Source organism: Thalassophryne amazonica, chromosome 1 (assembly GCF_902500255.1).
Source record: "Thalassophryne amazonica chromosome 1, fThaAma1.1, whole genome shotgun sequence".
NCBI classification, from domain to species: Eukaryota; Metazoa; Chordata; class Actinopteri; order Batrachoidiformes; family Batrachoididae; genus Thalassophryne; species Thalassophryne amazonica.
Window position 1 is genome coordinate 29923469 of NC_047103.1, and position 14282 is coordinate 29937750.

At 41.7% G+C, this 14282-nt stretch overlaps 1 long non-coding RNA gene across 1 annotated transcript; it reads left to right on the forward strand.

The window, feature by feature from the left end:
• The first annotated feature begins 4026 nt into the window (after positions 1 to 4026).
• Positions 4027 to 14032, forward strand: LOC117519196. The gene is made up of 3 exons (XR_004563203.1): positions 4027 to 4128; positions 13507 to 13511; positions 14022 to 14032. It is a non-coding gene; the product is annotated as an uncharacterized LOC117519196 (long non-coding RNA).
• Positions 14033 to 14282: the final 250 nt, after the last annotated feature.

Sequence of the window (14282 nt, forward strand, 5' to 3'; positions counted from 1 at the left end):
AACATAACACCAGAGGCAGCATTGGACCCTTGGATGTTTTTTTTTTTTTTTTTTCTCTTCTCTGAGTGACATCTACACCCACGTGGAGTTGGTGAGTTTTAATTGTTGACGCCATGCATTTTCACCAATGAAAAAGGGCAAGACTTTTTGAATATGTGGGTATGAGAAGATTGTATGTATCATTTGGTGAAAAAGCACTGGCCAAATATACACACACAGTTTGATCAACGGTGCTTCTGCAAATTTGTCTGAGGTGAGAATAAAATCTTTTATGATAATAAACCAATAAACTGCTAAAAATTATCTTTATAACAGAAAACCGATAAAGCCCAGGTTACACATAGAGTTTTTGTCGGCGGGTAGTACGTAGACCGAAATTCGCGGTAGTTCCGGCTGTTTTCGCGGTGGAAAGGGGGCGGAGCATTTCACCGGCATTTTGAGCGCCATACTAGCCGCAAATACACGGATAAAACGCTGCTAAATCCGCAGAATAAAGCGGCGTTTTGACACCATAGCATCCGGCACACGTCAGGCAACGGGGGTTAATACCCAGTTCTATCCTTTACAATCGCAGGTTAAGACGCGCGTGAGAACGGCAGTGTTCTGCTGCCGCCGATTATGCCCTGTGTACCGCTGGATTTATCCAGGCAAATCCTGCGTTACTCCAGGAACTTTTGCATATAGGCACCGCCCCCGAGTATAATAGGCTGAAGCAGCTGTCACTGCAGGGGGAGGGACCTCATCCTCAGCCTTTTCTTTTCCTCTCCTTTTCCCCTCCTCAACGTGTTGCTCGTCTCCACCACAGGCCTCTCCTCTGCTTCTGAACCAGACCTCTTGGTAAGTCCTTGCCACTGCCAATTTTCTTTTAGGAGGCATACTGGAGCTTCTCTGCAAAAATATCTGGAGCTGGCCACGAGTGAGAGGCCTGCATGCAGCGTGCTAGCGTTTTTATACTGACCGCCGCCTATCGGCCATTTGGAACGCCGTTAACCAGGAGGTGGCGTTTCCAACGGCGTACTGTCCGCTAGCGCCGCTGTTTTGTCTTCTTTTGTCGCCGGTTAAAACGCCTTTGAGGACGCCGATGTGGGCTCTATCGCTGTTTTACACGCCGTTGGTTAGGGATACAACACCGGCCACCAATTATGGCGGTGTAAACTGCGGCACTACAGGAAGGGGCAGGATGAAACGGCGATTAAAAAGTATCAAATGCCATTGTTGTCTCCGTCGTCACGCGAATTCTCCGGGAGCGCTCCCGGAATTATTCGACATGTTGAATAATTTTTTTGACGATTCCCGGTAAAGCCGGAACTAAGCCACACCCCCTAGTGCCGGCGTTAACAACGGCGTGTGATCCTTAAGACGGCCAAAAACTCTTCCAGGACGCTTCCGGGAGCTTTTACCGTCTATGTGTAAACGGGGCTTAACTATTAGTATTGATTTGGACGTGGCCACATCAGATTACAATGTCGGCTTCTGATAAACCAGTTTCACTTTAAGCACCGCAGGGGCTGCTGGGTAAATTCAAGGATCACAAACACAGAGAATGCACAAAAAATGAATAAACAAAACAAAACAAAAAAACCTCAAACACTGTCATCATCTTTCAAAAGCACTAAAACACAGTATTAGAAGTCACAGTTTCTCGGTATTAGATAAACCGTCACTTACGAACTAAAAGCTGCCGCTTTTTTCACATGATTTCAACCCTGTGGCTTAAACAACTAAAATACATCCATCAATGCATTGATTTGCAGAGTAAAATACACTCAGTAAATATAAATTTGTCCCTGTTAGTTTCAGTGGGATTCATCTCAATAAATAATCCACATAAAGCATCCTTTATTAATTCAAAACAGTGTCTAAACGTGAAGCTGTACACACAGCTGCACCATGAGAGCTCCTCTCCCCCACAGTCTTGGTGATTAAATTACAGCCACAAAGAAATAAAATAAAATAATGTTAAAATTAGTCTGTTTTGTTTTTGTATCGAGTCGACAAGTCACTGTAACGTCCAAAGTGAACCTAAACTACACTACCCACAATGCTCCCTGCATCGACTGGCCAATCATGTTTTACGCTTAATGATGATGTCATCAGCAAGCAACAGCCAGCCAGTCTGCTCAGTGGCTTCAAACACACAACAAACGGACTAAAATGTTTTATTTTAGGGTTTACAAACATTTTTGAACGTTAAACTTACCAGCAAAGAAAATGGTATCGGACTGAAAGTTATCGGAACTAAATTTTTCGGAAGATAATTGGTCCGATGATGGTTTTAAAACTTATCTGAAAAGGTAATCCGATAGCAAAACATTAGCTTTGATAATTATCTACTATGTGATTAGCTGAACTGTGCCCACCACTGCTAACATTAGCTTAGCCTTAGCCTTTAGCTGCAGAATCACTCAGTCAAGTTGAGTGATTCTGCAGTTTTTTTTATTGTAAACTGTTCAGTCAGTTTTTGCCAAATAAAGCTATGCAGTTTTTAATTGTTACTGCTGTGACTACAAGAATACTCTTAACTTTAAATTACTTATTTAGTTTTTATGTTTTGTCTTTCTTGATATTTTAAGAAATATATTCTTCACTTGTCCCACATCAGGAACATTTCAGCATTTGATGTGCAGGGGCCCTTGTAAATGAGATATACTTTATTGATCTCACAGTGGAGAAATTATGTTTATACTCCAGTTACCTCAGACAGCAATTAGTCCACAATTATTACTTGTTTACCATAATAATGGCACACATCAGAATTAAGGACAGCACATACACATTTGACATTATTTATGTGCACTAAATTTGAAGAAGTCCATTATCCTAATTGAGGCAAGTGGGTGAAGGTCACACAGCAACCCTGAGTTGCGCCACCATCAGCTTGGGGGAGAACAGGGACCAGCAGCAGCTAAAACGGCGCCGCCCCCACAGAAGGGAAGGGGGGTGACATGAGCAGAAGCCGGAGTGGGGGGGGGGGGGGGGGGGGGGTAGGAGGGGGGTGGGGAGAGGGAGTGGAGCATGCTTCAGTCCTATGAAAAACAGTTTGTCTTTGTGGGTTGAGATAAGAAAAGAGCTAAATAATCACCAAGGCCTGAAGACATTCCTCTGCAGGAAAACAGTCGGGCAATTTGTCCTTCAGGCTTGATAAGCCTGCCGTGTTGTGGTTTGAGCAGTGAAAAACACTTTTTACAGTTATACTTGAACAACCAAATCCCAATTACGAATTAAGAATATTCCCAATTATGAATTAAGAATATTCCCCGGCCTCGGAAATCTTCAACTTCATCTGCAAGGCACACATCTGCTCCAAGATTTCATCCAATTTGTGTCTGAGTTCAAGAGTCATCCCAGTCTGAGAATGCAACGCCTTGCCCACCTTGTTAATCATGACGGACAAGCGAGGGGCCGTGGTTATTGATGCCGCCATCTTGCCAATTTTCCGATAGATCAGGGCAGCACATAAGCCAGAAAGTACCAGCCCTGGTACCATAAGATCAAATATGAATAAATCCTCGACGTCCTCAACAGAGAAAGGTGCCAAGCATGCAATATGCCAAGACCCCCAGGAGTCGAGGACATAGCCCGCAGGATACGTTCCATCTGGACAGGTAGGATCCCCCAGTCCTGACCTTCTTGTAGAAAAGATGGTGTCAATAGCATTCAGAGACCAGCTGATCAATTCCATGGTTAATCCAATAGTAGTCCAATAGAACCAGTATCCAATATAATTTGAGGAATTCACAGTCTTGAGAAGTAGGGACTTGAAGGTTAAAGCAGAAAGCAGAGAGCAGAGATAAGGGAGAGTAGAGGAGCTGCGACCGCCCTCATCGGAGCCTCAAGCTGAAATGTGTTGTGGTTCTTCTTCTTGCCACAGGAATGAGATATGAGGTTTTCCACAGCTCAGGAACAACCATCTGGTTCAGGCTCAAGTTGAAGATGTGCTGGAAAATCCCACACAGCTGGATATCACATCCCTTCAGCACTCTGGGGCTGAGACCATCAGGATATGGATGCACTTAAAATACTTCCAGTGATAGATCTGAAATCCAAAACCTAAAGTCCAGAAGGAAGAAGGGAGCATCTTTGTTCTTCAAAATGTGAGGAAAGTGTCTCCAAAAACTCCAACAAGAGGTCAGAGCTGCAAAGGAGACCATCTGGTTAAATTTCCTGAGGATCCTGAGGAGGAGGAATTGTTAGATTAAAATAAAGAAAGCACAAAAGCTACTTGGGGTGTAATAAACACAGGCAAGACAACACTGAATATTCCAAATCATTTTATCAAAGATAAAGTTGAAATTAGTAGCAAATTAGAAATAGCAAATGAATTCAATAATTATTTTAAAAACATTGGCCCTACCTTGGCCCAACAAATTCCAAATGATAACATTGATCTAGAAACTATAAAAGACAATGTCAACAGTATTTTTCTTGAAAAAATAGAAATTAATGAAATATTAAACATTGTACAGCAATGTGCAAATAAAAAAAATCTAATGACTATGTAGATATGAACATGTTGGTAATTAAGAAAATTATACTTGTAGATGTAACAATTGAACCTTTCACATATATATATATATATATATATATATATATATATATATATATATATATATATATATATATATATATATATATATGTGTGTGTGTGTGTGTGTGTGTGTGTGTGTGTGTGTGTGTGTGTGTGTATTATTTTAAAAGCTGTTTCCTTTTTTATTTTAACATTAAATGTATGAATCATTAAACATGACCATGAAGTCAAAGTTCTGTCTAAAAGACACCTGCACAGATAGAAGAAGAAGCCCCGCTCACTAAAATAAAATAAAAAAAATTTTTTTGATTTGGTTTATGTCATATTTAGAAATCCTAATTAACAGACACACTGCAGTCACTGCATCATCTCCTGTTGTGTTTATAATAAATATTTGTATTTATTATAAACCTTGCTTGTGGTAAGCACCTTGAGGCAGCTTTGATATGATTTGGTGCTATATACGAGGGCTGTGATAAAAGTATCCGACCTTATATTTTTTTTCAAAAACCATATGGATTTGAATCACGTGTGGTTACATCAGCCATGCTTGAACCCTCGTGGGCATGCGAGAGTTTTTTCACGCCTGTCGGTTACGTCATTTGCCTGTGGGCAGTCTTTGAGTGAGGAGTGGCCCACCCTCTCGTCGATTTTTTCATTGTTTAGGAATGGCTCAGAGACTGCTGCTCTGTTTGAGAAAAATTTTTTTCAAAAACTGTAAGGCACAACTGAGTGGACACCATTCAATAAATTCAGCTGGTTTTCGGTGAAAATTTTAACGGCTGATGAGAGATTTTGGTCTGGTAGTGTCGCTTTAAGGACGGCCCACGGCGCCTGACGGCAATCTGCGCTCCGAGGTGGCGTCGTCTCACTGTTTCAAGCTGAAAACTTCCACATTTCAGGCTCTATTCACCCAGGTCGTCGTCAGAGAACAGAGAAGTTTCAGAAGAGGTCAGCATGAGGAGTTTATGCAGACATTCCACTGTTAAAAGAGATTTTGTAATGAAAGAACGTGCGGACAGAGTCGCATGTCGGGCCGGACCCCACCGCGGGGGGTCGCGACAGGAAAAACACCAGCTGTTAAACAATTTCTCAGATACTCACTTGCTGAAAGCCATCAAAAGCCGCCTGAATTTTACAAAGGGTTTTCAACACGGAGGTGTTTTTCCTGTCGTGGCGCAGACGTTTTTGCCACGTCGTCACGGAACCGACTCGGCAAATTCGTCCGCACGTTCTTTCATTACAAAATCTCCTTTAACAGTGGAATGTCCGGTAAACTCCTGATGCCGGCCTCTTCTGAAACTTCTCTGTTCTCTGACGACGATCTGGGTGAACAGAGCCTTAAATTAGGATGTTTTCAGCTCAAAACAGCCAGACGGACGCCACCTCCGACCGCGCCGCGCTGATCCGCTTTGTGGGCTGTCCTTAAAGCGAAAGAAACTCCACAATCTCTCATCAGCCGTTAAACTTTTCACCGAAAACCAGCTGAATTTCTCGAATAGTGTCCACTCGGATATCCCTCACAGGTCCTGAAAAAATGTTGATAAAGGAACGCGCGCCGTCTCCAGCGGCTTCTCAGACAAAGAGATTCCGACGGGCGGGGTGGAGCACTCCTCACTCAAGGCCTGCCCACAGGCGAATGACGTCACCGACACGCGTGAAAAAACTCACGCATGCGCACGAGGGTTCAAGCATGTCTGGTGTAATGGCACGTGATTCAAATCCGTATAGTTTTTTTTTTTTTTTTAAATAAAACTGCCGGTTAGTTTTATCACAGACCTCGTAAAATTAAATAAATTGAAATTGTATTTTTTACAGTGTCTTTTTTTCCTGGTTGAAATGCAAATATGAATGAATGAATCGACCAAACCTAAAATTGTACACATTACTTTTCGTGCTGTTTTCTGGTCTAAACGTAAATGTCCAAGGTTTCTTATAAATTATCGAATTTGAAACAACACCATTTATGGTTTTAATTTAAACATGAACAAAGATTTCTGAAGAATCTTTTTTTGTTTGTTTGTTTTTACTTAAAACTGTTTTAATTACAAGTTTTCTAATGTAAGAAGTGTTTTTTTTGGGGGGGGGGTGTTTTTTTTTACATCAAAATATACAGTAATCAAATTAATATTGAGGTTAAAAAAGTAAGGATTTTCTTCAGAAAACTGCAGTGAATACACATTTCTGCACTCTGTCGTCTTCTGTTTTTTTGCTTGATGCCGCGTTTCTATTGGATGTGCAAAGCTAAGTCACAGCACGCAACGTTGAAAGTTGGATTGGGCTGAACTTTGACTGTGGCATCCTGGCGAAAAGTGGCAATGCGCGCTCCCAGCAGAGCGTCGCGCTAGCTCGGTTTATCAAAAATGCAAAGCTTATTATTAAAAATAATGGGTTTTAGAGCAATGCACGATGCGTTTAATGCCCTGACCATGTTCATTGTGAAAGGTCCTTTAGGTGTCTTTGCAGAGATACATGAGGAATAGCATTTACATTTTACATTCACATGATGATGGAAGAAGAACCAAGAACCATCACACCAGTTAATTTAAGGAAATTTATTTGCTAAATTGAAAGATACAACAGTGTTTTCACAAATTTTACAATGTTATATAAAAAGATCCAAAAGGTGGCTTAAAAAGTTGACTTATTTGTGATGCTAGAGCTTAATTTCCATGACACAAATGATTTCCATTAACCTGATTAAAATCATGTATCTGCAGTTAAATTGTCCATCTGCTGCTCTACGTCTTTGCTCATGATTAAAGGTAAAAGAACATTTGATTTGTTTTTGTCCCTGCAGAAATTGGTAATGCAACTTTTTTCTTTTTTTTTTAATTCAGGTGCACATATGATGTGCTCACAACCAGAGGTCGAATAATTTTCTGTTGTCCTTTTAACAAAACCAAACATTTGGTTTGCTGTCTGCCAATGTGTACAGATAAGCTGATTGCTTTTTTTTTCCCTTTCTGCCTTTTTTTCCTTTCTAATGACAACTAGCATTCCTCAGGGATGTATTCTGGCTCCTATTGTATTCAACGGTTGCAGGGACTGCATGTTTTTAGGAATGTGGAAGCATAAATGACTACAGGCCTGTTACACTTACGCCTGTGGTCATGAAGTGCTTTGAAAGACTGGTCTCTCAGGACATCAGGGCATGTGTGCCTCCCACTCTGGACCCCCACCAGTTTGTCTACAGGGCAAACCACTCCACAGAGGGCGCTATCACCACAGCGCTCCACACTGCGCTGAGCCACCTGGAGCACCAGGGGAGCTGTGTGAGGATGCTCTTCCTGGACTTCAGCTCAGCCTTCAACCACATCATCTCGGAGATCCTGGCCCAGAAACTGACACACCTGACTTCCGGTGGTGCGCAACGCGGTATGGCCGCATAAAAGTGATCTCTGGCATTAGCCTCATATTCCCCCCGATTCGAGAGCAGTATTTTAGGTCAAACCACTAAATTCTATGATAGGAATGAGTGGGGACAAAAATAAGAAGGGAAGATACGGTCGACGGAACATTCCCGATGGTAAAATGGAGAACGAAGTCACGGCCGGCGCGGAAGGCTCACTAGCAGCGGGACAAGATGGCGAACGAGGCGAGGGCCTGGATGTAATCCGCGGCGCTGTGGGTGATGTTTTTGCGACTGAAATGGCCGTTCTCCGAGCCGAATTGAAAAACGACTTCAAGGAATTCCACACAGAATTTCGGGAGGACGTAAAGAAACAGATGGCCGATTTTACAAAAGAAATAAATCAAAAACTACGAGACACCGCAGACCAGGTGGACCAGGTGACTGAGCGAGTAAAGCAGGTAGAGGACACCATTGCGGATTCGGAACTCTGGGACATCGGAGTCAAAAACACTCTCATACAACTACTAGAAAATCAGTGGATCTTGCAGGACAAGGTGGATGGTTTGGAGGGGCGTGCGAGGCGGAAAAACATCAGGATGTACGGCGTCCCTGAAGACTTAGAGGGAACGTCCATTGCTACCTTTGTTGAAAATCTTATTAAAAGTGAGTTGGGCGCTGATATCGGCTTGGACCGAGCCCTCTGCATTGAACGTGCTTATCGTGCATCAGGACCGAAACCATCTGCAAGCGCACCCCCACGCTCAATAATAGTCCACTTCCTTCGGTTCTCCGACAAAGAAAAGATCTTACACGCAGCTTGGAAAAAAGGGGTAAAGGTTCAAAACAAGCAGGTCTTTTTCGACCATGATTACGCGCCAGAAGTGCAGAAAAAGAGACGCGAGTATATCCCTGTCAAGAAAGCCCTGAAAGGGAATGGAATTCGCTTCCAGACACCGTTAAGTAAGATGCGAGTGCATTATTCATCAGGCAGTGTGCTTTATAATAACGCGATTCAGGCTGCGGAGGATCTGCGAAAGCGGGGAATAACGGTGGACGAGATCAGCACGGGAGCCCGGACCAATAAGATTACAGGAGAGACCCTCGCGGAGTTGCTGCCGTGGGAGATACAGGAAGAACCCAGCAAGGTCGACTTTCAACAACACGTTAGGGAGAAACTCAGGGGATTCCGGATGGAACGGGGAAACGCCCAAATAAGCAAATGATGACGTCACCTGTTTCCACATTTTAATTTTGACTGGGCCAGTTGTCCTATCTTGGATATGGAGTGGTATCTTCCTTCTCATTTTAAAGTATAGGAGGGGCTGATGCCTAAGGACATAATTATAGCACACCAAATTTACCTTATCAGGCTAATGGTGGTTTTTTTGTTTGCTTTTTACTTTCATTTTTGGCCTACACTGATGAGGGGCCCCACTTTGTGGCCAGTCCCCTTACTACCAAAGGACAATGCTTTATCCTTGTTCGTGGAAGTTCTTGTGATGGTTGTGTGTTTTTATTTGGTTTTAAGTTCAGGTTATGATGCTGTGAGGTCTGGGATGATTTATAAGTTCGAATTTCATCGATTAACATAATGTCCGTTAAATATTATAATATACTGTCACTAAATGTTAATGGGCTGAACAATCCTATAAAGAGGAGTAAGTTAATTGCTAAAATGAAAAAGGAAAAGGTGGATATAGCGTATTGGCAGGAAACACATCTCTCAAAGATAGAGCATGAGAAACTAAAGAAAATGGGTTTTACACATACATATTATTCGTCTCACAAAAGTGGTAAAAAGAGGGGAGTAGCTATTCTTATTTCAAATAAAATAAAGTTTGAATTCGTGGCTGACATAAGTGATGTGGAGGGCAGATTTGTTTTGGTGAAAGGTAAAATAGACCAAAAAGAAGTAACATTATTAAACATTTATGCGCCCCCAGGGAGTAAAATAGAATTTTTCAAAAAGGTGTTTAATTTAATTTCCACAGAAACTCAGGGACCCCTTATTTGTGCAGGAGATTTCAATTTATTGTTAAACCCTCAAATGGACTCAAATAACATTGGCCGAAGAAACACAACTGTTGAGAAGCATGTAAAAAGAATTTTACGGGACTTGGGGCTGATTGATGTGTGGCGATTATTTCACAAGTCAGCAGCAGGATTTACTTTTTATTCTGCTCGACATGGGGTGTATTCAAGGATAGATTATTGTTTCATGTATAATAGGGACATAAACAGGATAAGGGATTGTAGAATAGGTCAAAGAGATATCTCTGACCACTCAGGAGTTTACGTAACATTACATTTAGATGGGAGACAGAGAAACACTCTATGGAGATTAAATACTAGTATGCTGGACGATCCCAGGTTTATAGAAGATATGATAACAGAACTTGAGCAGTACTTAGAGGACAATAATAATGGGGAAACAAATCCAAGTATTGTGTGGGACGCGGCTAAAGCTGTCCTTAGAGGAAAGATAATAGCCAAGGCAGCCATGATGAAGAAGAAAAAGGCACAAGACTTGTTACAGCTACAAAATAGATTAAAAATCTTAGAGCACTTACATCTGACTAATAAGGATACTACAGTGACACACCAAATCAGACAAATAAAACAGGAAATAGATAGGATTTTAGGTGAAGAGGTAGAGAAAAATATTCGATTTAAGAAACAAAGATATTATGAAATAGGACCCAAAGCAACTAAGCTCTTAGCATGGCGGATCCGAAAACAGCAAGCTGAAAATACTATTTATAAAATTAGAGACCCGACAAATAATAAATTAATAACCGGTCTAGAAAAAATTCATAATGTTTTTGAAAGCTATTATAGATCTTTATATAGTCGATCTAAGTATGTTGATGAAAGTATAATTGTAGATTTTTTAAAGTCATTAGACCTCCCATCAATTGGTTCAGATGCAAATAAATTAACTTCACTAATAACCCATGAGGAAATAGATAAGGCTATATCAGCTCTTAATTCAAACAAATCACCAGGCACTGATGGGTTCTCTCCTGAATGGTATAAAACTTTGAAGGGAAACCTTATACCTCTATTACAAACTAGTTTTAATTATGTCCTCAAGGGTGGAATGGTACCTCCCTCTTGGAAGGAGGCCTTTATATCTGTAATACCAAAAGAGGGAAAGGACAAAACCGACTGTAAATCTTACAGGCCAATAAGTGTATTGAACTCGGATTACAAATTATATACAACTATACTAGTACGGAGAATGGACACTATAATGCCCTCTTTGATTGATGAGGACCAAACAGGTTTTTTGAAAAATAGGCAAACCCATGACAATATTAGGAGAGCATTGCATATTATTGAACAGATCAATAAGAGGAAACTCAGTGCAGTTATTCTTAGTTTAGATGCAGAAAAAGCATATGATTCGGTATATTGGGATTTTCTTTACTTAGTAATGAAGAGATTTGGTTTCTGCCAGGAATTCATAAATTGTATCCAAGCCCTTTATTCATCACCTACTGCCAGAATTAAAATCAATGGTAGTCTTTCCAACTCTATAGTACTGGAGCGGGGCTGTAGACAAGGGTGTCCGGCCAGCCCAAACCTTTTTAACTTGTTCATTGAACCTATAGCCCAGGCAATTCGTCAGGAGTCAGCAGTGAAGGGTATCCTAATTGGTGAGGAGGAGTATAAAGTGAGTTTATACGCAGATGATGTCCTTATTACAATCACAGATCCTGCCTTGGGCCTACCGGTGTTGATGAAGATGCTAGAGACATATGGATTATACTCAGGATACACACTCAATGTAAATAAGACACAAGTTATGTCATTTAATTTTTCCCAGAGCAGACTCCCCTTGTTTAAATACAATTTTAATTGGAATTCGACTAGCATAAAATATTTGGGAGTAAATTTACCAAAAGACTTGTCTCGAATATTTGAAATAAATTATAAACACACAAATAAAGAGATATACAATGAACTCAGTGCCTGGAGCCTGCTCCCTCTTGATTTCGGCAACAGAATACAGATTATTAAGATTAATATTCTCCCAAAACTATTGTACTTGTTTCTTGCTTTACCTATTTCCATACCGGAGAAACAATTCCGAGACTGGAATAAACACATCTCGAGATTTATTTGGTTCAATAAAAGACCAAGCGTTAGGTTTTGCACATTACAGTTGCCGAGGGAGAGAGGGGGGTTGGCTCTGCCCTCTATGAGTGATTATTATATATCTGCACAGGTGAAATATTTGGTTTGTTGGTGTAACCCATCCTATAGTGCAAGATGGAAAACAATTGAGAGGTCTCTGTCAAACATACCAATTCAGTCCAGATTGGGATTTGTAACTCATGAAAAGGAATTCTTCTCAACAACTAGCCAATGGATCACCTTGGCACTAAAGGTGTGGGAGGAGCTGGTTAAGAAACTACAGCTTCAGGAAGAGATAAAAGTCCTAAGATGGCCAGCATATGACCCAGAGTTTTTACCCGCTGCTCAGGATAGTAGATTCAAACAGTGGGTGTGGCGGGGACTGACTGCCACATGCACGTTTATTAAAAAGTCTGAACCAATTCCCTTTGACACTTTGTGCGAGATAGGTGGCCTTAATAGACAAGATTATTTTAGATATTTGCAACTCCGTGATTATATTGTTAAAAAAACAAGCAATTACACTGTCAGGGACTTCTCAATTGTTAATGTTTTTACTAATGCTTATAACCTTGGAAGTAACAAAGCTCTAATAAGTAGGATATACCAGGGCCTAATTAAATTTAAAGGGAACTCCACAGATTATATAAAACAAAAATGGGAGAAGGAAATCAATATTGATATATCAGAGGACATGTGGACAAAGATCTGGGAAACACAATTCACAACGACAAACTCGAACACCTAGCGGGACTTCTGTTGGAAAAACATCATCCGCTTTTTTATAACACCCAGACAAAAGGCTAAATTCTGTACTACCTCTGCTGTATGCTGGAGAGGCTGTGGGGAGGTCACGGCAGATCACGGACATATATTCTGGTCTTGCCCATTCATACAACCTTTTTGGACAGAAGTAACAAAAATATGCTCCAAAACTCTGGGCTTTAATGTGGACAGCTCATTTGTATCCATGTACTTGGGATGTTTCCCTGATGAGTGGACCACAGACGACATCTATCTCTTGAAAATCCTCTTGGCATCAGCCAAGAAAGCTATTACAAAATGTTGGTTGGCTAAAGACCCGCCCACTATAAGCCTTTTCATTTCCATAGTAGAGAGCATTAAGATGATGGAAGCTATGACTTATACCCTGCGGCTACAAGGCGACTTCGGAAAGAGACGTTGGAGAAAATGGCTGGACTTTAAAAAGAGTTGTGACAGGAAAATGAATGTATAAAATCTGTAATCTCTGTATGGTTTGACATACTGATCTCCTCTGACCTCACAATGTTGCATTTGTTATTTGTTCAAAAATATTTACAAATAAAAAGTATAAAAAAAAAAAAAAAGAAACTGACACATCTGGGCATCTCCACCCCTATATGCCAGTGGATCAAGGACTTCCTTACAAACCGCCCACAGTCCATGAAACGTGGCCCCCACCTTTCCTCCACCATCACACTCAGCACCGGTTCCCCTCAAGGCTGTGTACTGAGCCCCCTCCTGTTCACCCTTTACACTCACGACTGCTCTCCGACCCATCTCTCAAACACAATCATAAAGTCTGCGGATGATACCACCGTGGTTGGGCTCATCTCAGGGGGGGATGAGTCTGATTACAGAAATGAGTTTAATCGACTGACAGTGTGGTGTTCAGCCAACAACCTGCCGCTGAACACCACAAAAACAAAAGAAATAATCCTGGACTTCAGGAAGGGCAGGGCTGACTCAGCCCTGCTCTACATCCATGGGGACTGTGTGGAAAGGGTCAGCTCCATCAGGCTCCTGGGAGTGCAGCTCTCTGACAGCCTCTCCTGGACTGCCAACACGACAGTGGTGGTGAAGAAAGCCCAGCAGTGACTCCACTTCCTGAGGGTGCTCAGGAGAAACAATCTGGAGGAGAAGCTGCTGGTGGTGTTCTACAGAGCCACCATCGAGAGCATCCTGATGTACTGCATTACAGCATGGTACGGGGGTGCTCAGCAGCAGACAGAAGAGAGCTGCAGAGAGTGATCAAAACGGCCCAGGGGATCACTGGTTGCTCTCTGCCCAGCCTGGAGGACATTGCCACCTCTCGGCAGAGCTGCCAGCATCAGCAGAGACACATCCTACCCCAGCAACCACCTTTTTGACCTACTACCCTCGGGCCAACGGTATAGGTCAGTCAAAACTAGGACACACAGACTCAGGGACAGCTTTCTCCCCAGAGCAATCACTGCACTGAACAATAACAAACCACTTTAATCTGCACTTTTCAAG